This window comes from Psammomys obesus, unplaced genomic scaffold (genome assembly GCF_907164565.1).
Source record: "Psammomys obesus unplaced genomic scaffold, mPsaObe1.curated_primary_1811, whole genome shotgun sequence".
Classification (NCBI taxonomy): Eukaryota; Metazoa; Chordata; class Mammalia; order Rodentia; family Muridae; genus Psammomys; species Psammomys obesus.
The window spans coordinates 34,003,351-34,026,193 of NW_026596073.1; positions in this window are offsets into that span (position 1 = coordinate 34,003,351).

A 22,843-nucleotide genomic window follows, 5' to 3' on the forward strand; every position below is an offset into this window, starting at 1 on the left:
ACACACACACACACACACACACACACACACACACACACACACACACATACACATTTTCAGTTTGACCAGTCTTCTCTGACAGGTGAGTGGCTGGATTGAGAGAGGATCCATCTCTAAGGTGGCTTAAGGATCCAATGCCTTTTTCTGACTTTCATGGGTACCCCACCACATGCTCATACTCAAACACAGACATACATAATGACAATTTAAAACATAGTTTAATATGTTTATTAGATTTTGGAAATTTTATACATGTATGCAGTATATTTCGGTCATATTTACTCTCTACTCCTCTCCCTAACTTCTCTGATATCAATCCCCCCTAAAAATCCTTCCAACGTCATGTTTTCTTGCCTTTTTCCCTCCTTCCTTCCTTCCTTCCTTCCTTCCTTCCTTCCTTCCTTCCTTCCTTCCTTCCTTCCTTCCTTCCCAGCTCACTGATTCCTATTTGTACTGTCTTACACTCTTAAGTATGGGACCATACACTGGAACAGGGTTAGCCTACCAGGGACCACATCTCTAAAGATAAAGGATTTTCCTCCCCTAGCAGATATCCACTGTCACTAATCCCTCAGCCAGGGGTGGGGGCTCATGAACCCCACCTCCACCCAGTTGACTGGCTCAGTCTTATGCAGTAAACACAGCTGTGTGAGTCTTGTGCCCGAGTCCTGCAATGTCCAGAAGACACTATCTTGTTCTGGTCCTCCCTGACTTCTTACAATCTTTCTGGTCACTTTTTCAAACTAGTCCCTGAGCCTTGGGAGGATGGTTGTGATACATGCGTGCTGTTTGTGGCTGAGTACTCCACACATAGTTAGTCTCTGCACTTTGACTAGTTGCTTCTACTCTACAAAGACACTTCTCTGATGAGGTCTGAGAGCCGAACTAATCTCTGGGTATAGAGATATGAATTTAGGGGAGCATTTGTTACTATATCCATTTAACAAAATGATAGTAGTAGGTTAATCCCTGAGGCCTATGGGTTCACTGGCCATGAGTTTTTGGCCAGATTTACAGTAAGAAGCACGTGTTTCCTCCTGTGGAGCAGGCTTTAAATCCAACCAGAAGGTAATTGATTACCCCCATAACATTTGTGTCCCTATTGCACCCCTGTGTGTAACTTGACACACCAGTCATCATTGTAGTTCACAGCGGGGTGAGACTGTTGATGATACCCGCACCCCATCCCCTTACATCCTGCATAGCATCCTCCAGGATTATGAAAGCTGGCCAAGAAGGTGGAAAGCTCCTGCTCAGTATCGATTTGATTTCTCTGTGTCTTGTGCCCAAAGTATGTGGTGATTTCAGCAACAATATCTTACCATCAAGTTTGGGAGGGCAATCAGAACCAGTAACAATATCCTACATTGTTTTTAGAGTTTCTGAGACACCTCTGACCAACAACTAGAGAGGAGATTTACCAATCTTAGCAGTGGGCTTTTTACTTAGCAGTTTATGGCTTCCGGAAGAGCGTTATCCCTGTGTGCTGAAATTCCAATTAAACTCTTATGTGAATATAAGGATCTTATAGTAGGTTTCCATAGGGCTTTTCCAAACATCCTTAGGCTTAGTTATCCCTCCACTCTCACTTCTTCTCCTCTCTTAAACTTCCATCCTTGTTATTCCCATTTTCCCCCTGATATCATCAGTGTTCAAAAATTGAAAATAACAAGTTTACTCACAGGAATTTTCATGTTCGCAAGATATTGTGATTAACTACACTCATTGTTCCATACAAAAGCTCCTACCTAAAATTCTACACTTCTACCAACTCCTGCCTTGCCCTGCAGACACCATTCTCCTCCACTTCTGTGGGTGACTCTCTCAGAATTGTGTAAGGGAGAAATCATGTGGACTGACCTTTCTGTGCCTGGCTATCTCACACAGTACCATGTCCCCTGGGCCCAGTTTTGTTCTCATGGTGGCATAACCATCTTCACTTTGAATAGTATTCTGCTGTGTATGTCTCGTATATCTCTGTCCACTGTTGAGGGACACTTGAGCTGACCCCATTTCCTGCCTGTTTTGAGTCATGTTGCAATGAACACAGAAAAGAAGGCACACCATTGGTATGCAGATTTCAATTTCTTTGGATATATTTCCAGAAGTGAGATCACCGGCTCATATAGTAGTTCTAATTTTAGGGCTTTCCCCCCCTGTTGATGGGGCCTCCATAGTTATCTATAAAATTGTTTTCTAAATCCATGGACTTCTGAGGGTGTGTTATGCAGCAGTAGAAAACTAAAAGACATGATCTCCAGGATTCCATGCTCTGAGTTTTCTTTCTCATACATGTCACTTTTTGCTCTTGATCCCCTTTGATATTTTTTTTTCTCTTGGCTCTCTGTCTTCAATTTCACTTTGTATTGTGCAAACATTTAGCCAAGCTCAAAGTAGAAAAGGGTAATAAAATTCTATACATCCGTTATTTAGCTTCAATAGTGACTGACTCAGAGATAGTTTCATTTCAATTAAAAATTAATTGCATTTATTTGACATGTGTGTGCATGTGCGTGCATGCTTGGTGTGTGTGTGTGTGTGTGTGTGTGTGTGTGTATGCCTATGTATATGTATACCTAAGGAACTCAGAGAACAATTTACAGAAGCTGGTTCTATTCTTCTAACTTGTGGGTTCCAGGATTGAACTTGGCTCAATAGGCTTAAAAGCAAATATCTTCTCCACTGAGTCAGCTTGCTGGTGTCCATGTTATTATTTTTTTTTTTGCACACATTTATTTTATTTAATTTTTTTCTCTATTTTTTATTTTTTAAAATTCTTTAGTAATTACACTTTTCACTTTGTATCCCCCCCTGTAGTTCCCTCCCTCCTCCCCTCCCAATCCCTCCTTTTCTCTCCCTTCTAAAAGCATGTCCCTCACCAAGTCCACTCATAGGGGAGGTCTTCTTTTCCTTCTTTCTGATCCTAGTCTATTAGGTCTCATCAGAAGTGGCTGCAGTGTCTTCCTCTGGGGCCTGGTAAGGCTGCTCCCCCCTCAGGGGAAGATGATTAAAGATCAGGCCAATCAGTTCATGTCAGAGACAGTTCCTCTTCCCATTACTATGGAACCCGCTTGGACACTGAACTGCCATGGGCTACACCTGTGCAGGGGTCCTAGGTGAACACATTTCTTAACCAGTTTTTTCATGATATTCTCTTGGTGATCTCTAGGCTCCTGAGTAAACATTGTTTGTATGCTGAAGACTCTTCGGTGTATTATTTGCACTTGGTGTTGTGGCTCCAAGCCTGGATTATGGTACTCTCCAGTCTGGATTCATATGACAGCTCTTCAGAAAACTGCCTCCCTGGCTGCAGCAAGCTACTTAGCTCTGTGCTCCTCAGTCTCCCACTCTGTGAAATACTGGATGATGATCTTCGCTGCTGACTTTTGGTGTTACGTGGACCAGATGACTTACAGACTTGAGGTGCTTAGAAGAGTGTCTACCCAGAAGCAGCCTTTGGAATTTTATTACCCCAGATCCAGGCCAGACCTGCTTGAACGTCAGGCCTAACTGTTTACTTGACATTCCCACTTAGATATCAGATAGACACCTCAAGATTGCTATTCTGTAACCAGATTCTAGTCCTTCCAAGTCACCCCAGTCTCTCTTCTCAGCTAAAGGCATCTTCATTTTTGTTTCTTAGCCAATAACACTGCCAATGATCATTAGCTTCTTTCTTGTTCTCTTGTCTCCCATCAACTCCTATTGTCTCTGCTATTTAAATGTAACGAGGTCCAATCATACAGGAACCCACTTGACACCCTCCTGCAGCCTCTTGCAATGTTACAACAGCTTCTTCACTGATCTTTCTGCTTTCAGCAATCTCTGGTCCCTTCCCCATAGTCACTCTCAATATGATTGAGTGGTCTTAAGTCAGATCATATCACTGCTCTGTTCAAAACCTTCCAATGGCTTATTTTTCTTTTCTCAATTTTTTATTAATTATTATTATTTATTACAATTTATTCACTTTGTTTCCAGCTGTGGCCCCCTCCCTTGTCTCTTCCCAATCCCACTCTCCCTCCCTCTACTCCCCCTATGTCCCTCCCCTAGTCCACTGATAGAGGAGGGCCTCCTACCCTTCTATCTGATCATAGCCTATCAGGTCTCATCAGGACTGGCTGCATTGTCCTCCTCTGTGGCCTGGGAAGGCTGCACACCCCCACCCTCAAGAGGGAAGTGATCAGAGAGCCTACCACTGAGTTCATGTCAGAGATAGCCCCTGTACCTCTTACTAGGGAACCCACTTGGAAACTGAGCAACCAATGGGCTTCCTTTGAATAGGGAGTCTTGGTCCCTAAGGATCATGCATGGTCCTTAGTTGGAGTATTAGTATCTGCAGGCCCCCCTGGGCCCAGGTGTTTTGGCTCTGTTGTTCTCCTTGTGGAGTTCCTGCCCTTCCAGGTCTTTCTATCTCCTTCTTCTTCCATAAGGATTTTGGCACCCTGCCCAAAGTTTGGGCAGAGTCCAGAGGCTTCTTAAAAGATTCAAATTAAACAGTAAAACCCTTGCCGTTCTTTTTGCTTCCCTTTTCTGCCTCACTCTGTTCAGCCTTCCTGGTCTCTTTGCAGTCCCTTTGCAGCATATGATGAGGTTCCTACATATACTTCTTCACACTTCAGCTATGCAAGTAGTCATCCAAGGGTCTGTGCCTGGATCTTCATGGATTTAGTGTTAACTTCTTATTTAATGAGTGTTCTGATCAATCAGTAAACTTAAGCCCTAGACCCTCATCCCATTCCACCTCCCACACTCTTGGTCTCCCTTCCTCTTCACTGTTTGTTATTGTTCCCTTGGTGTTTATTGCCTTCTAACGTACCCTACAACAAACTCAGTTTTGGATAGCATGTGTTTTTTGCCTTTCTTTAGTAAAGTACAAATGTTATTAGGACCTCTCTGCCTGTTTTGTTCACTGATGAATCCCTAGGACAGAATTAGGCACAAAGTATATGATAGCTAATATGTACATTAATTTGAATTTTAGAAAAATAAACCAAGAAGCAAAGCTCCTCAGAGAGGAGTGGAGTGTTTACTGGCTTCATCTTGTATAAGGTCCTGTTAGACCACAACTGTTATGAGTTCACAGCACATCAGTCCTGTTATGCTCAGAAGACACTGTTTTGTCTTCCTTGACCCCCCAACTCTTACAATTTTTCTTCTCTCTCTTCTGCGATATGCTCTGAGCTTCGGAGGAAAGGGTGTGATACAGATATCCCATTTATGACTGTCAGAGATGCTTATTCTCTTTGGCTAGCTATGAGTCTCTGTATTAAGCTCTGTCCACTGCACAGAGAAGGTTCTCTAATGAGAACTGAGAGCTGTACTATGGGTATATAGATATGGATGTAGAGAGCAGCATGATACTGTATTCATTTAACAAAATAGTAGTAGCAGATTCACTGTTGGAGCCCATGAGCACCCCAAACTTGGGTTCCTTGCAAGAGCTACAGTACTAAGCATGAGTTTACTCTTGTGGAACAGGCATTAGATGCGACAAAAACCTGATTGGCTACTCCCGTAACACCCATGCCACTGTTGCATCAAGGGTCATTTTTCTTGGCCAGTCATTGTGTAGCACACTGCGTTCACAGCAAGGTGAAGACTGTTAATGACTTTTCTTCCCTAGCAGCTTGCCTCATGCCTTTTGGTACTAGCAAATCTAGCCAGTTGGGAAGAAGTATCAGTTTGATTTCTTCAAGTCCTATAACCAAGATTTAGGGTGTTATCAGCCATATTTTCTTATCCTCTCTGGAGCTAAGTTATTTCTATGTGTGCTTTGGTAACTAATTTAGTAGAAAACCCGAGACCTCAATAAAGCTGGTTAGGGAGAGGCAACTTCAAAAAAATGCCATATATTTTTTTTTAACTTTTGCATGTGAATCACTGATTTCATACCCATAACCTCAATCAGGATACAACATATAGCCATCACTCAAAATAAACGAGTGAAAGCTGGATGCCAGAATTCAGCCTGGCCTGGGAACTCTAGTTCTGGAACCAAGATATAAAGACCTTATCCTATAAAATAAGATCTCTGAAGTCAGCTCAGCCTTACCTCTGCAGAACAAAGTTGAGCCCGTCAGTCATGATTTTACCTAACATCATGTTAGTCTCACCGGAAGGAGCTTAATAAATTTCTTTCTACCACATATACTCCTTGCTTCTTAAGTCTAATTTTGTAAGTTACAGGTTATAAATCCCGTGTATTTAGCTGCTGGTCATGTTATCGTGGCTGGCATCTTGGCCCCAACCATCTCGTTTGTGGCATGTCCGTCTTGAGAGGATAAGGTCATAGTCCTCGTTTTTGTCCATGCACGAGAAAAGATTCACTTGTAGATAGTAGCTTTAGTGCTTTCTGAATAAACGTTAGAAGTGAAAGGAATACCATGCATGGAGATAACCTAGAACCCTTGCACAGATGTAGCCCGTGGCAGTTCAGTGTCCAAGTGGCTTCCATAGTAATAGGAACAGGGACTGCCTCTGACATAATCTGATTGGTCTGATCTTTGATTATCTCCCCCTGAGAGGGGAGCAGCCTTACCAGGCCCCAGAGGAAGACAATGCAGCAACTCCTGATGAGATCTGATAGACTAGGATCAGAAGAAAGGAGAGGAAGACTTCCCCTATCAGTGGTCTTGGGGAGGGGCATGCGTGGAGAAGGGTAGGAAAGGTGAGATTGGGAGGGGAGGAGAGAGGGGTTTATAGGGGATACAAAGTGAATAAAGTGTAATTAATAAAAATTAAAAAAAAAAAAAAGAAGTGAAAGGAAAACGTTTCATCCTGCAACCAGGGACTTTATGGAACTTCTGAGATAAAAAGAGATTGTTGGGCGGTGGTAACGCATGCCTAATTAAAGGATTAATAGCTGGGATTGTGAGGCAGAGGCAGGTGGATCTCTGAGTTCAAGGCCAGCCTGGTCTTCAGAGCAAGTTCAAGGACAGCCAGGGCTACACAAAGAACCCTGTCTCAAAGCAAACAAACACCAAAACCAACCAACCAAACTATCAAACAAACAAAAAAGAGAGATCAGACTGTATGAAAGACATCCTATAACGTGGGAGTACTGCAAGCCACCTCTCTGCCAAAGATGTGCTCACTCACTCCTACCTGCAGGAGAACTCTAGACCTCTAACAAGTCCAAGGAATAGGTAGACTATTAATGCCAATACTAAGAACATGTTTTGCTGCATTCTACATGCCGTAAGGCATGCCATACCTCAAAGAAGAAGTCAGACTTGAATGTATATATATCTTGGTCCTGCTACTTTCTAGCTTTGATGCTTAGGCAGCTCACTTTATCTCTTGGGAATCTCAGCTTTCTCATGCTGAAGATAACAGTACACTCGAGAATAGTTATGAAAATTAAATAACATAATGAGTGTGAAATGCCTATTACAGTTCCTTGCACAAAATAGATGCCCAATAAATTTTTATTACCTTCATTTCTGTCTCCATTAAATCCAGGGGAGGCCTCAACATAACAAAATATATATATATATATATCTGAAGATCTACAGACTTGTTCATAAAGTGAAGTTTTTATGAATCAAATTCTATTTTAAATGTACAATGGAGCTTCTTGACAGAGTTGCTTTTCCCTAAAAAGTCACTGTGGGTTTGGCATCTTGTTCGACCCAATGGGGGCCCAGAGACTGAACCCTAATGACATGCAGATGTGGCGCTGCTCTGTGGAAATTATGCCTAGTTCCAGATGGAGTTTAGGGAAAAGGATGGCTGGTTCCTGTTGAAGACATGGGAACTGTGGCTGACTGAGCTGGCTGGGGAGGGAGAATAGAAAAGGGGGGTTATGGGGAAAATCCAGGTCAGGAGAAAGGAACTCTGGATCCACCGAAAACCTCCTGGAAGAACATTAAAAACAGACAAGGGAAAAATTAAGCAGACAAAACAAAGAAGAGGAAGTTGAGGAAATAGCCAGAATAATAGCTGTTATCATGAAAGCCCCCATTTGCTAAGCATCTGGCAGGGACGGCCCAGGGCTGAATGCTTTACCAACATTTAGTTTTTCTCCTCTTTCGTAGCAGAACAAATATTGTTACCCAACACTGATAGGAAACCTGAAGCTTGAGAATTCGGAAGTCACTGGCTGCGGAGCAGTAGAGCCAAGGCTAGGCTGAGCATCCAGCAGCCCCGTTCTTTTCCTGAGGAGCAGATCCTGGAAGGAGGCAACTGTGCAGGACCCCGAGACAGCCTTACAGTGAGGCCAGAGGTTGGGCAAAGAATGGTTTTCACTCAGAGCTGAGGCCAGAAGAAGATCTGCATTTGTGGAGGCCGACAACAGTCACCCTTCCTCAACAGAGTACAGGATTGGTGGCTACTTGCTTCAGATTCTTGCATGTGTTCTTGAATGCTGAGCTTGGCAGTCACACGGGGAAGGCTGGGAAAGATTCGCTCTTTACAAGGCACTAAACTGTCCTCCTTGACTCTAAAGGACAACAAAAGACAATTACCCAAACACTTGGCGGTAGCACGGCACCTGGGCGGTGTGCTTTCTCAGCCTCCCCACAGGCTATGAAAAAACCCTGTGACGAACGCCAAGGGAACGGAGGAAGCAACACTCCTCTTCGGCTTGTATTTTCTGCAAATCTGACTGGTCGCACAATAGGTTTCTTTTCTGCAAACTCAAACCTTAAAGGGTAGGTTTCAAAACGCTTTGGAGAAGGCCTGTTTACGTCCGGTGATGTTTAACCCCGAGAAGCAGTAGAGTAGGAGAGATGTTTGGACACCGCACAGTGATATGTCTTGTAATGGGAATGAAAATGAGAATTGTTTTACAAGCGTTTATTTGTTTGTGGGGTGAGGGGTGAGTACCCACGAGTCATAGCGAGTATGAGGTAGTCAGAAGACACCTCTTGGGAGTTGGGTCTCTTCTTTCACCGTGTAGGTTCTGGGTATCAAACTCAGGACGTCAGGTTCTGCGGCAAGTGCTGTTATTCACTGATCTACTTCAGTAGCCACAGAAGTATTAAGAAACATCATTTTTGTTTCAAAACTTGAAAAAAAAAACTTGCCATTCTGAACTTGGCAGTTTTTATCCTGGCAGGCCTGAAAAGAATTCCATATGTGTGTTATCACCAAGAGCATCATCCGGTGGTACCGTGGCAGCAGGGTCATGACTACGTTTTAATTTGTTTTGTGCTGAGAGGCTCCACGTACAGAGCCTTCCTATAAAACTCTTCAAGTACGCACAGACCCCACATTCCCAGCGCCCTGGAGGATCGGGCCATGTGTTTTTTCTTTGGTTCACATTGTACAATCTTTTCCTTGTGTGCGAACTTCACGGGGAGTCAAAGAGCCCATTAAAAATGAATGGCATTTGCGAAGCGTTCTGCAAATCTCTAATGCTCGCCACTATGGAAAACGGCATTCTGGGGTGCAAACTAGGTCTGTCACGGAGGGAAGCGAAAGCTGGCACCAAGCCAAGAACCCAGAGGTGGGTCTTCACCCTCAGGAGGCGTCCAAGAATCTCAGTAGATTCAGGTTTTGAGTTGCATGGGAACCTTGATGAACCAGGAAATCCTTTATGATTCTTGCTAGACATGTGATGCTAAGTCTTAGTCTCAGGGGGTGCCCAGGTGAAATCCTATACTCATTGTTGGGCTTTAGCCTGCTTCCTCAATAGCATGACTTGTCAGTCACCACAAGGGACTCCTTTCTCGACAGCCATAACATTATGGGCATCATAGCACACTTTGCTCTGTGTTTATTTCCTTTCAGCAGAGTTTTCCCAGCATGCCAAAGAATAGAGAACCATTTCCTTTTTGGAGGTTTGTGTGTGTGTATGCTGTATGTGGATACATGTTATGTGTGGGGGAGGCTCTATGTGATTGCTTTGTGCTGACAGGTGGCTCAGAATCTGAGTTCATTTCCCAAGCTGGGTAAGAGTCAGCTGTTGAGAAGCAGTGAGGTCTCAGGGCATACAAAGATGCTCAAATCCTGTTAGAAGGAGTGGTGGGGAGATGGGTCAGTGGTTAGGAACTCTTGTTTTTTCTCTCACAGGACCTGAGTTCAGTTCCAACCACCAATACTGGGCAGCTTACAATTGCTTCAAACTCCAGCTCTAGAGCATCGAATGCCCTCTTCTGGCCTCCGCAAACACACATGCACAATTGCTACTACTACTGCTACTAATAATAATACTAATACTAATAATACTAATAATAATACTGCTACTACTACTACTACTAATTTTCTGTTGTTAGTAAATTTTTTTGACCTTATTATACAGCATACATTTCTTATTTTAATTTCTGTCATTCAGCTCTTCACAGATGCTCACAACTTTCCTGTTCTCCCAACTTCATATTTTTCCTCTTTTTTAAAAAGAAATAAATCAGGTGTTTTTAATCCCAGCACTTGTGAGGCAGAGGCAGGTGGATCTCTATGGGTTTGGGACCTGTCTGAGTGAGGTCTACGACAGCCAGGGCTACCCAGAGAAACCCTGTCTCAAAACAAACAAACAGGCAAACAAACAAAAACAAAAAACAACCAAAATAAAAAGCTAACTAATTAAATACATACATACATAATAGCAACAAATATTGAAACAAATGAAAATTTCATTTAAAACATAGAGTTTGATTTCTGTTGATTTCTACTCATGAACATGGGTCTGTCCTGCGCTGACGTACTCAGTGTCATTCCATTGCAGGAAACGGATTTTACTTTTCCCAGCAGCTATCTTTCGTGACTACATTATTGGCTAGTGACAGGACTCTGTGCCGGATGCACTAATGAACCAAAGGACAAGTAGAAAGCGCCTGTTCCTATGGCCAGCTGCCTCCTAACCAGAATCTTGTTCCCTAGTTGCTCATGAACCCCAGAATGAACTATAAAAGGGGGATCCATAGAAGAGTGTTCAGTATTTTCCTCTCTGTTCAGACAGGGAAGAAGAGGTTCTTTGATGGAGTGGAGTGGGTCACAACTATCAGAGCATGTCAGCCCATGGGCAAGCATCACTGTGGATGTCGTAAGGCCTTTAGTGCGGGGCTGGACCTTTAACTCTTACTGTTTTCTCTCCAGAGCTGAGCCACACATCCCCAATACCATGCCCATTGCCAGTCCACAGAAATCCACATCCAGCTTTCTTTCACTTGGAGAATTACTTTCTACAATGACAAAAGATTTTAGCTTTTACTGAGCAGTGAGCTGGAGCCTTTAAAAACAGAGTAGAGAGAGAGAGGAGCCAGGCAGGTAGAATTTGTCATAACAGACATTGCGAGTGAGAATTACTGTCTAATTCTCTGAAACCTAGTTTCAGAGGTCTATTTGAGGGGGAACAATATATTCTTTGGGTTTTGTGACCTACTTAAACATTGCAAGCTGTAATCATGTGAGGATTTCTAAGAAAAGGGGGGAAAGGCTTAATATAACCCTAAAGCTAGGTTAACTGGCAGCAAAGCTCAAGGTTGCAGGCATTGTTTCCCACCTGGTGAAAATCTTCCCTGGTAATCGCTGGCCCTACCTGCTGATCCACCTTATTCCATGCCCTCTCTTCCTGGCAATGATCTTGGTCACCTTTTATGCGGGGTTCTCTAGCTTCACACTTAGAAGTTCCTTCCATTGGGAAGCAGGGGCTCACTTTTACCCAAACCCTCCTCCCTCCTACAGCTCGAACCCCTTCTCAGAGATTACCTGGGAACCATTTCTCCCATCAAACCCCAAAGTTCTTCCTGCAACATTTGCAATTCACAGGACCCGTCAGCTTTGTGAGTTCCGTGTGCTCTTGTGCAGGACACGGAGGGTGCAGGGCCCAGTTTCCTGCCCAGTGGTAGAGGTGATTTCTGCTGTCTCCGTCACTCTGCGTTTGGACTGTGTTAACATGAATGCAGAAGTTGGCCAGCTGGCCACCCATGACACATCCTGAAGCTTAGCCGGGCACGGCTGACCACGTTTAGCCTGCTGCAGGGAGTGTGTGTGAAGAGCCTTGCTCTTCACGGATGTTTGAGTTTCGCTTTCTCTTCCTGATGCCAGGTATTCTCAGAGGCCCTTGCTTGCATGTGTTAAGGAAGGCTGTAGCCAAAGGATGAGAGCGCTTAGCAACTGCGGGCAACCTAAGATGCTTGAGGAACAATACGAAGCATTAACACTGTAATAATAGCATGAGGTGTTTTATCTCCGTGTAATGAACGAGAAAAATAAAAGCAAAGCTAACTAGTCTCTCAGAGTTCCACAGCTTCAAGCTCTTAATGTTGAGCCCATATTCTCTCCAGGCTTGGGTGTCTGTCGTACCACACAGCCAAGGCCGAGAAAACCCTGGGCAGGGTGCATAGTGACCTGAAACTCTCATTAAGTCTCATCTGAAGAGGTGACAGAAAGAAAGGTCATCAAGTTTAGAAAATTAGCCTTGAAGGTCATGTCATTGAAGAACCGGGGACTCCTGAATGCCTTGTCTCCTCCTGACCAATTGTCATTGTCAGGTGCGTGCATATTTGCGCACAATTCTCTTGACGTGACATGCTTGCCCCTCTGAGAGTTTCTACACTAGGGTGTTGCTATGCTCTAAATGTTTCAGTGTTAAAGTCAGTAGAAGGCTGGGAGGGGACGGCTCTGTCAGTAAAGTGTCTTCTTTGCAAGCATAAGGGCCTGAGTTTTGCTATGATAGCATAGCCCTCAAATAGATAACCAAAAGTTTAGTTTAGCTCACAATTCCAGCTTATAGTCCATCTTTGCAGTGAAGTCAATAGCAGAGAGAAACCAATCTTCCATGCTTAATTGCGGAGGCTTAGCTCCCTTTCTTCATTCAGTTCCGGACCCTATCCTAGGAAATGGTGCCACGCACCCTGGGTTGGTTCTCCTGCATCAGCTTAATTAAGACAGCCTCAGATCTGCCCACAGGCCACCCCACAGAGACAGCCCCTGATGACTCTAGGTTGTTTCACCTTCACACCTGAAGTTACCCATTACCCCTGAGAAGGCAGAGACAAGAAGATCATTGGCCAGCCAGCCTAGCCTAATGGGGCAAGTTCTGTGAGAGATCTTATCTCAAAATCCTGTGTGGATGGAGCCAGAGCAGCAACACACACACACACACACACACACACACACACACACACACACGGTGGCAAAAGAGAAGTGCAAACATGGAACCCTTTAAAATTTTTTTTCTTATTTTAACTTTAAAACTCACACTGAACAATTAATTATAATAAAAGTTGTGACTTACTTAGAGCTGCTATCTCCCTCAACAGAAGGCTTTCTTTCTCACTGTCTGAACTAAAACTTTCAGGATTATTTTATTAAGATCTGAAGAGGTAATTTGACATGCTGATATATAAGCACGTGAATCATCCTGAGGATTAGCGGGTGAGCTTCTGTCATAATTAGGTATGCCAGAAATAATTCCCCTCCCCCCACCTCTGCTCATCTTTCCTCCCCTCCACACAAACCTGTGCTGCTCTTGGTCTCTGGAGCCATTATCTCAGGAAGGTCTCATGTAATGGATTTCTCCTCCCCCCACCCTAAGGAGAAACACCATGGCCAGCCCTTACAGAGCTGTACGTGCATTCTGTTGCCCTATTGGTATTTCAAAGAAGTATAATTCTGACAGTCAGCTCTGCATGGGGAAGGAGGGTCTTCATGGAGTTGTTTTTCTCTTGAACTGAGGGTTAATCAGAACCCTTCTTACTCCTCTTCAATTTTCTCAGCTGTAGCTTTTCTTAATCCATGTGTGCACTCTCTGGACCTCCATGAAGTGTGAGGCCATCTAGCATTTGTGTGTTTGTTTGTTTGTTTGTTTGTTTGTTTGTTTGTTTAAGACTGTCTTCTTCCACTGGCCAGCCGCCTGGGCCTGGGGACTTACATATCTTCACTGGCCATCTGTAAAATGGGGCAGTAGTACTTCTCTCTCTGCCTCACCAGGGCTGCACAATACCAGCAATAAAAAGCGTAGAGATGCTTAAATTGTATTTTGATCGATGATGACAGCTGCCAGGCTCTGAGTGCCCAGACCCTGGTAGTCCATGTCTGCTGTTATCTCTGAGAGAAGACTATAGTGTATCCCTCTTTCTAGTTGGGAAAGGCTAGGCTTGAGAGGCAAGTGCAGAAGGTCACAGGGATAGCCACAGAGCCAATTCCACTTCAGCAAACTGCCCATGGAGGGGCAGGCCTTTATCCAGAGCATCAGCTCTCACAGATGAAGACAGCGTGGACACTGCCAGGAGGACACTGTTTCCTTGGGGTCCTTTTAGTTGTGTGGAGCAGACACTGTGGGGTTCAGAGGGTTTCTGAGAAATTTGGAAACAGGTTGGATTACAGTTCCTTCTTAAGAGAATCTGTCGAGAGTCAAGGTTGCCTTGCCCGCACTTCCTCTTTTTTCACCTTTTTCTTTTCTTCCTCTACTTTCTCATCTTCCTCTTCTACCTCTACTTTCTCCTCCTCCTCTCTTCTTCTCTTCCCTCCTTTATTCCCCACAATCCTGTCTCTCTTCCCTTTCGTCCTCCTCTTCGTCCTCTTTCTTCTCCTTCTCCCTTCCTCCTTCTTTCTTCGATTCCAACAGAAAGAATCTAATTAGCCCAAACCATGTCTTGAGTCAGATCTCAGGTCACTGATTGCTGGAAAGTTCATGATCTGCCTTTCTGCTCCGGGTAGCCTTCTCAGGCCCTGACCATGTAGTTATCATAATCAGAAAGCATTTTTTTTTCCCCTTTCTTGGCAAAAGTTCCTTCTATTTTATGGTTGCCTTTTAGGTCTTATTCCATTCATTTTAACATTCTTCCTCTTTCCAACATAATTCTCAACAATTAGATATCTTGGACACGTTTTGTGACATAAGCACTAGGAAACAGTCCCTGTTTTTGGTGTTTCAATTTACCTTTTTTTTTGGTGTCAGTTTTTCAATTTTATATATTGGTACTCTATGTTTTTGAAGGAAGTAGTGAAATATGTCATAATATTTAAGAAAGTACTTTTCTTATTAACAGATGCTATTATGTCTCAAGATTATTGCTGGAATATCTGTAATTTAATTCAAAATATTTAAAAAAAACCCAAGGGTGTCTAAGCATTGTGGAAAGAATGGTTCATTTGCCAGGAAGGCCTACAGAGTCAAAGTAGATGAGGATTAGACTTGCTCTCTTCCCCAATTTGCTCTCCTTTCCTACGTTTTCCCATTTCTTTCTTTCTTTACTTGAATATCTGTTCTGCTTACAAAGATCATGGCTATTGTTGATGGAAACCAGTATCACTCACTTCTACGTAAAGTTCTGAGAGTGGGCTTTCCTTGTACCATCTGCGAACCAGAGTGAAAATGCACACGGTTAACATCCGGGATAATCTTTGCTGTTGCTGAAAAGAATACTTTCACATGCCGGAAACCTTGTCATGCTGAGTGCACTGATATGCTGAGATCTGTGAACCATTTCTTTTTTTAAGATTTATTTATTCATGCATTTTATGTATATGAGTGTTCTGTCTTCATGCACACCAGAAAAGTCATTCAGATCCATTATAGATGGTTGTGAGACACCATGTGGGTACTGGGAATTGAACTCACGATCTCTGGAAGAACAGCCAGTGCTCTTAACCATTGAGCCATCTCTCCAGTTTGTTTGTTGTTGATGGTTATAATGTTTACTGTTGCTATATCTTTTAGTTAAGAAGCAGTTATTCCTAAACAGCTGTATAACCAAATCACCACACAGAGACTAGGATTTTTTAATTAACCTAGAACACAATGTTGGGCAATAGTTACTCCATCCTAAACTTCCAAGCCCGCATAGTTTCCTACCATTCAGATTCACCTATTATACTTGCTTTTAGTGGTATTTTAGGTCCGGTTCATCTCTCCACATGGTTCCAAGACCTCTCCTGCAGATCTTCTCATCTCTTCCCTGCTTCCTTCCTCTTCCTCCCACTGCAGACCAGGATGTCCCACCCTATCCTCTCCATTGCTCAGCATTGTGGCTGGTTGTTTTAATTGACAGTTTAGAGAACAAATGGTGGCATGTTTATGCAAATTCAAGACAGGTGATGCTTAGAATAAGCATTGCAATGCAATGTTTGGATTGAGTTCAGATAGTGGGGGAGAGAAATAAGCCTTTGAATGAACAAGGGTAAATTGTATACATTCCATAAGAACATTATACCAACAGTTTGTTCTCTAAGACAGGGTTTCTCGGTGTAGCCCTGGCTGTCCTGGAGCTCACTCTGTAGACCCAGCTGGCACAGAACTCATAGGTTCACCTGCCTCTGCCTGTGGAGTGCTGGGACTACAGGCATGCAGGTCCCCCAACAGCCAGCTTGTTTATACACTTCTTTAAGCAAATGTCGGTCATGGCTGGAGGTTTACATTCTATTTTGATCCGAGTATATTTGAGTTTCCCCATCATGCTTCTCTTAACTTTATCCATAAAGTACAAGCCTGGACTTAGTGAAACTCTAGACTTCTCAGAGGTAAGCTTGACTGTGCAGCATGGTGCATGTGTCTTTAGGCTTGAGTTCTATAACAGTTCCTGTGGCATGCATGCACTAAAACTGGGGTCAAAAGCTTCTGAGGCAGTGGGCAGACCTTGACTGAGGGAGTGCTTGCCTGATTTGTGCAAGGTCTGAGATTCAGTGGCCAGTACTGCAAAGAACTTTTTTTTCTGCAGTAGATGGACAGCAGACGGTAGTGGAGTCTCTCTGCCTGCATCGCACACTAAATACCCTCTTGCGTGGAGAAAAGTTAGCTGCCTTCCTCTCTCCTCAGACTCAATGCATAATGCCTCACACACTGATTCTTTGTTGTTATTGTTTTGAGATTTTAATTCCATTACAACATTTCTTCCACCCTCCAAACCCACCCATATATTCTTTCTTGCTCTCCTTCAAATTCATGGCCTCTTTTTCATTATTTGTTATTGCATGTATATGGGTATAGGGTGCTAATTCTTGGCAGCAGCTGGCATCCTACGCTTCATCACAATTGAAATTGGTGACACCAGCTGGAATTAGCACAAACCCTTTAAGCTCAGACCCTACCATCCCAACTTCCGATACTCCTGAAAGTGGTTCTCAGATTACCCACAAATCCTGTCAGGTTTGGCCACAAATTGGAGGTTCCTATAACACAGTCTCTGTATTTAACTATTTGGTGGAATGGCTCTTAGGCTCAGGAAAATGTACAAGCCATTTATTTTTAAAAAAGATACAATCTAGAAGTGGCCTCATAAAAGACCCTCATAGGCCCAGGTGAGTGAGGTGGAATGGGACTCCCATTCCCTGGCAGAGTCAGTCACTTTCTAGGTACCTCTGTGTAAGGGGCAGCCTGGAAACTCTCCAAACACTGTCTGTTCTTATGGAGCCTTCACTGAATAAACATTTTCCTTCACTATGTGCGTCCCCAGGGATCAAACTCAGGTCATCAGGTTTGGCAGCAAGCACCTTTATCCACAGAGTCTTCTTGCAAGCCCCACATAGGTCTTATTATGTCCCGTGATCACAACCCCTCTGGGCACGTGTCTCCAGGCATCTATTAGGTATCTCTGCCTAGTTTAAGTCATGACTCCACTTCTTACAAACCATAGCTTTGGGCGGGTCAGCTAGTCCCTTGTTTTCCTCAGTCTCTCACTAAACAAGCTAGCTGTTTATTCGTGCATGCTGTGTTGTCCAATCTGAAAATATTTTCTCCGTCGTCTGTTTCACCTTTGAAGAGGGCTGTTTAGGTCTTTACAGATGTTCCTTAATTTGAAATGGTCACCAGTGATTTCATTACTATATCTAGGTTGTATCTTTGATTAGAATGCTGCTGACATGACGTTGTGTCCGCTTTGGCCTAGGTGTTACAGGGCACATGACATGAACATGGTTTACTACCAGTTGTGCCAGGCTTTGGCAGTCACTGAAAGGCATAGTCTCAATGGTAATCACTATTTCCCCTTTATGCTCTCATGTGGGGAGATAACACAGGCACTGCAAGAATCTCATTTGTACCCTGCTTTTGACCATTATTTTTAGCAGTGTCTGATGGTCCTTACCTACAAGATTTATTACATGACACATGCCAAATAATGATTTTTTAACCCCAAATTTCTTCTAAATTTATTGATTGGAGATCCTCTGTAAGAGCTGAATCTTTTCTCCCATTTCCATATTCATTCGTTCATTCATTCATTCATTCATTCATTCATTCATTCATTCATCTATTTGCATTAGCAGGACTCATGAGTCTTAATTGGATGCTGTAATTATTTCATGGCTCAGATTGAACAAGATCGGATCTCTGACAGCTTCAGGCTGCTTCTCTGCCCTTCCCAAACAATCCCAGCTTAGCAGTCCGGGTGGTTCTGTGAGCGACTTATGTTCTCAGCCCTATCCTTGCTATCGCCATTTCTTTGGTTAATCTGTCCCTTCTATCGAAGAACTGCATTTGGAAACAAGATTGACGACAGGTACACACACACACACACACACACACACACAAACACACACACCATATGTGGTGGTGCTACTGTCCCTTTTCAGACAGAAGATGGGATGTATAGCAGAGTTTGTTTTTGTACATGCTCATAGGCACACATGTTTAAAACCACACATTCCTACTTTTGAAAGCAACAGAACACCACAGGCCTCTTCCTAGCTATTTTTTTTTTCTTCACCTTAGATATAACAGTTTGGCTGACAGCAAGAAACCTTGTTCTTCTTAGCCACAATATACTTACTTCTTTTTGACCCCTATTTTTTAAAAAAAAAAAAATATTTTGACTGACACAAGCATGGGGTACAGAATTGTGATTCTAGGCACGTGCGTGTGTAGTGATTAAATCAGGGCCATTAGCATCCCAGCTCCTTAAACGTTCATCGTCCTTTGTGAATGGAGTCTTTCAAATCCTCCCCTCTAATTTCTCATAAAATATATAACGAAATTCTTTCACACAATAGTTGCCCTCCTGTACTTTAAGATGCCGTTACTTGTTCTTCCTGCCTAATTGTGTCTGCACTCATTATTCACAGTTGCTCAATGTTTTCAATCCTCACAAACAATATATAAAATAATTTCAGAATGACCCCATGTTAACCAACAGTGCTACAGGACAGGAACTGTGTGCATTGCGTTTTTAGCCTATTGTATCCAGTTAAAATATCCTGTTTAAAGGTGTGTGTGTGTGTGTGTGTGTGTGTGTGTGTGTGTGTGTGTGTGTATTACTTTCCCTTCAGTCTGGTTACGCTAACCCTTGTAACGCAGTTAGGTTCTGGCACTGTTTGCACTCCATTTAAAGTTCCCATCCTGTCTTGGTCATCCTTTCATTACTGTTTTCTGTGTGGCTCATGATCACGAGTCTAAGAATAATAACGTAGTTACTTCTCTTTTTACTGTGATAAAATATCTGACAAGAGGAGAATAAAAGAGCCCAAGTTTTTAGGCTCACAGTTTGAGAGGGAAGGGTTATTAGAGAGTGCTTTTGCTCTGCCCTGCAGACTATCAATGCAGATGCTGAGACTTATGGGCAATCTTTGGGCAGAGTGAGGGAATCTTAGGAAAGAAGTAGAAAACAGTAAGATCTGGAGAGGACAGGAACTCCACAAGGAGAGCAACAGAACCAAAAAATCTGAGCACAGGGGTCTTTCCTGAGACTGATACTCCAACCAAGGACTATGCATGGAGATAACCTAAGACCCCTGCACAGATGTAGCCCATGGCAGTTCAGTATCCAAGTGGGTTCCATTGTAATAGGAACAGGGACTGTCTCTGACATGAACTGATTGGCCTGCTCTTTAATTACCTCCCCTGAGGGTGAAGCAGCCTTACCAGGCCACAGAAGAAGACAATGCAGCCACTCCTGATGAGTCCTAATTGACTAGGATCAGAAGGAAGGAAAAGAAGACCTCCCCTATCAGTGGACTTGGGGGTGGGCATGCATGCAGAGGATGGAGGAAGGGAGGGATTGGGATGGGAGGAGGGAGGGAGGGAACACAGGGGGGATACAAAGTGAATAAAGTGTAGTTAATAAAGAATTAAAAAAAGAGTGCTTTCGGAGCAGCAGGAGAGAGAGAGAGTAATGCCTAGTTTGCTTTCCTCATTTCCCCCTTTCGTTTAGTCTGGGGCCTCAGCCCTGGGAATGATGCCATCCATCTTCAAGGTGGCTCTTTCCTCCATAGTCAAACCTCTCTAGAGACCCCCTCAAGACACCCAGCGATGTGCCTCCTTGTTTTCTAAATCCTGTACACAGCAGAAGCTAAGCATCACTCATAACGAGACCGCAAGGTGTTCTCAATGGAGATCTCTCTTCTGTCTGCTTTCACCCACTCCCTCTAGGGTACATTTCATTAACTTCTGATTTTTTTCTTCCTTGATTTCTTTTGCATTTATGAAAATGAGCAAGTGCATACACATTTTTTTATGTTTCTCCATTTTACATGAGGGATTTTTTTTGAAACTAAACTTAAAAGAAGTTTGCCGAATGTCCTAGAAATCACAGATGTCATCCACGTTCTGTTTTACTGATGTGTTTTGTTGCGTGTAAGTGAAGATAGCTTGAACTTCTCAGCCCAGCTTAGCCAGCAGCTGAATACTTAAAAACTGACCCTAGTTTCCCTCATGTGTAACAAAAGATCTGCCAGCCATATCCTGCCCAATGTCCTGACCCATAAAATAATGAGATGTAATGAAACAGTTGTCTTCAGCCCCATGTCTTGAGATAGATTGTTATACAACAATGGGTAACACTATTCAATAAAAAGCTGCTATGCATTTATCATGGAGCTATATTCCACCAAAGGCGCCAGAAGCTGCAAGCACCTTATGTTGAAATGCATTTGATACAGGTAGCCGGTGAGACACCGCCGCTGAAATCCACAGCCCAGTGCCCAGGGTAACCCATCTATGTTAACAGCACCGGGGTGACTGGCCACCAACGCCCAGCATCTTTACCATGCTATACGGCACAGCTTGAACCCAGAAAAACATCAAAATTTGGGATTTGGTATGATTTCTACATTATAATTTTTTTAAGTTAGACTGGAGAGATGACTTGGCTGGTACTTTTCTTGCCTCAATGTATGCAACTCTGGATTCAGTCCTTGGCACTGTATGAACATGTTGGCATATGCCTGTATGGCAACAAAGATGAGATGGTAATACTGGGCTATAAGATGACTTTGAGGCCAGTCTGGGATACCTGTAAAAATAACAAAACAAAAAACACATTGATTAGCTAATTGCAAATTTAAAAATAATAAAATCGCAAATTAAGCATCACCAATACAGGAAGACGTTTGGGGCCTCTTCTTGGAGCACCACCTTCCCATGTTCCTACTCTGTGACTGACCTTTGGGCTGTATTCCTAGCTCTTTGGTCCTGTTTCACCAAGACTCCTGCTAATCTAGTATGGCTTGGGCCCAGGAAGCAGAGGCTGTGGCCTGCTGACATCCCTTTCTCACTGGTGGAGCATCGTGGCTATGGACAGTGCCTGTGGCAGAGCAATGAGTGGCTGCCATTCCTCCCTATGCTCCACAGCCCTGCAGTGCTGACCTTCTGCCAGACCTTGGCTTATTCAGGCTTCCTTCCACAGAGACCTGGTGAAGCTTCACACAGCCTGGAAGCATAGGGAAGCTCAGCCCTGCCCTGAAGGCCAAGGGGTTCAATACAGCACATCTGTATTTGATTCCTGGCATGCTTTTGAGACAGGTATGGCTGTGAGCAGCTTTGAATGAAGCCAACCTTAATTGTGTGCCTCAGATTTTCTAAATTCTTACCAGTTTTCTATGTGCTTGAGCACTTCCTGCCCAACTCCTAATGTTTACTTCCCACTTAACTCCAGCCTTTTCAAAAATCTTAACTTGGTCACTTTTAGTGTGCTTTTTCATGGGCCATGAGGTAGCTCTTCAGTCCATTTCCCAACCCGCTCTTATTTTACTGTGTTCTAGGCAGATCTCTCTTTATCTGGGAAGGTTTGGTTGGTGGAAGACTTGGATGAAAAGTTAACAGCCTCTGCGGCATCTCCAGCATTGGCTAAGTCCTCTGTGACTTTAGTCCCCATGGACTGTTGCTCTCAGCATGGTTCTAGTACTTGACTGATGGCCAGGGACATTGGCAGTGTCTGCTGCTTTTCATGTCTGGGTTGTCTCTTTCTCACATTTGACTTCTTCGTGTTTCTATGACCCATGCAAGGGATTACATTCTGTCAAAAGGGTTGGGATATAGCTTAGTTGGTACAGTGTTTATCTGGCATGCACCAGGCCCTGGGTTTGATTCCCAGCACTGCATAAAAGTAGTCGTGGTGGTGCACACTTGTCGTCAAGACACTGGAAGGTGTGCCAAGGAAATGAAAGGCCATCATGCACATATACATGGAGAAACTTGTGGAGTATTTTGTCCTAGGCTTGATAATGCTCACTTTACATGCTCATGCTGTCTGCAACATGTGTTCCTTGTTCAAACTGATTCTTGTTTCTTATTGCTCTGATCTCGTTTCCTTTTTCACATTTCATTTCTTTCGTCTTGGTTGAAATGTTCTTCTTTGTTTAATATAGCTTTCGTTTTTTATTTCTGTAATGGCCTATGGTTTGAAAAACTCACATATTTAGAGTTTTGAAGTAGGTAACCCCTCTCTTAGGATGTTCAGCGTAAGGTCTTCCAACTTTACAATGGCGTGGAAGTCATATGCACTCAGTAGAAACCATACTCCCTACTGTAAATGTTGATTCTTTTCCTCATCAGTGTTGTGCAATCTGACACTCTTACAAGGTGCTGAGCAGCAGCTATGAGCACAGCACCTAGCCAGCTGGGCATTCCCGGGGAAGACAATGGCACCGTGTGGCATGCCGTTGCTAAGCTCCGATGCTTGGTGGGATTATGTGTACTAAATGCACTGCTCACATTTGATGTTTTCTATTTGCAGTGAATTCA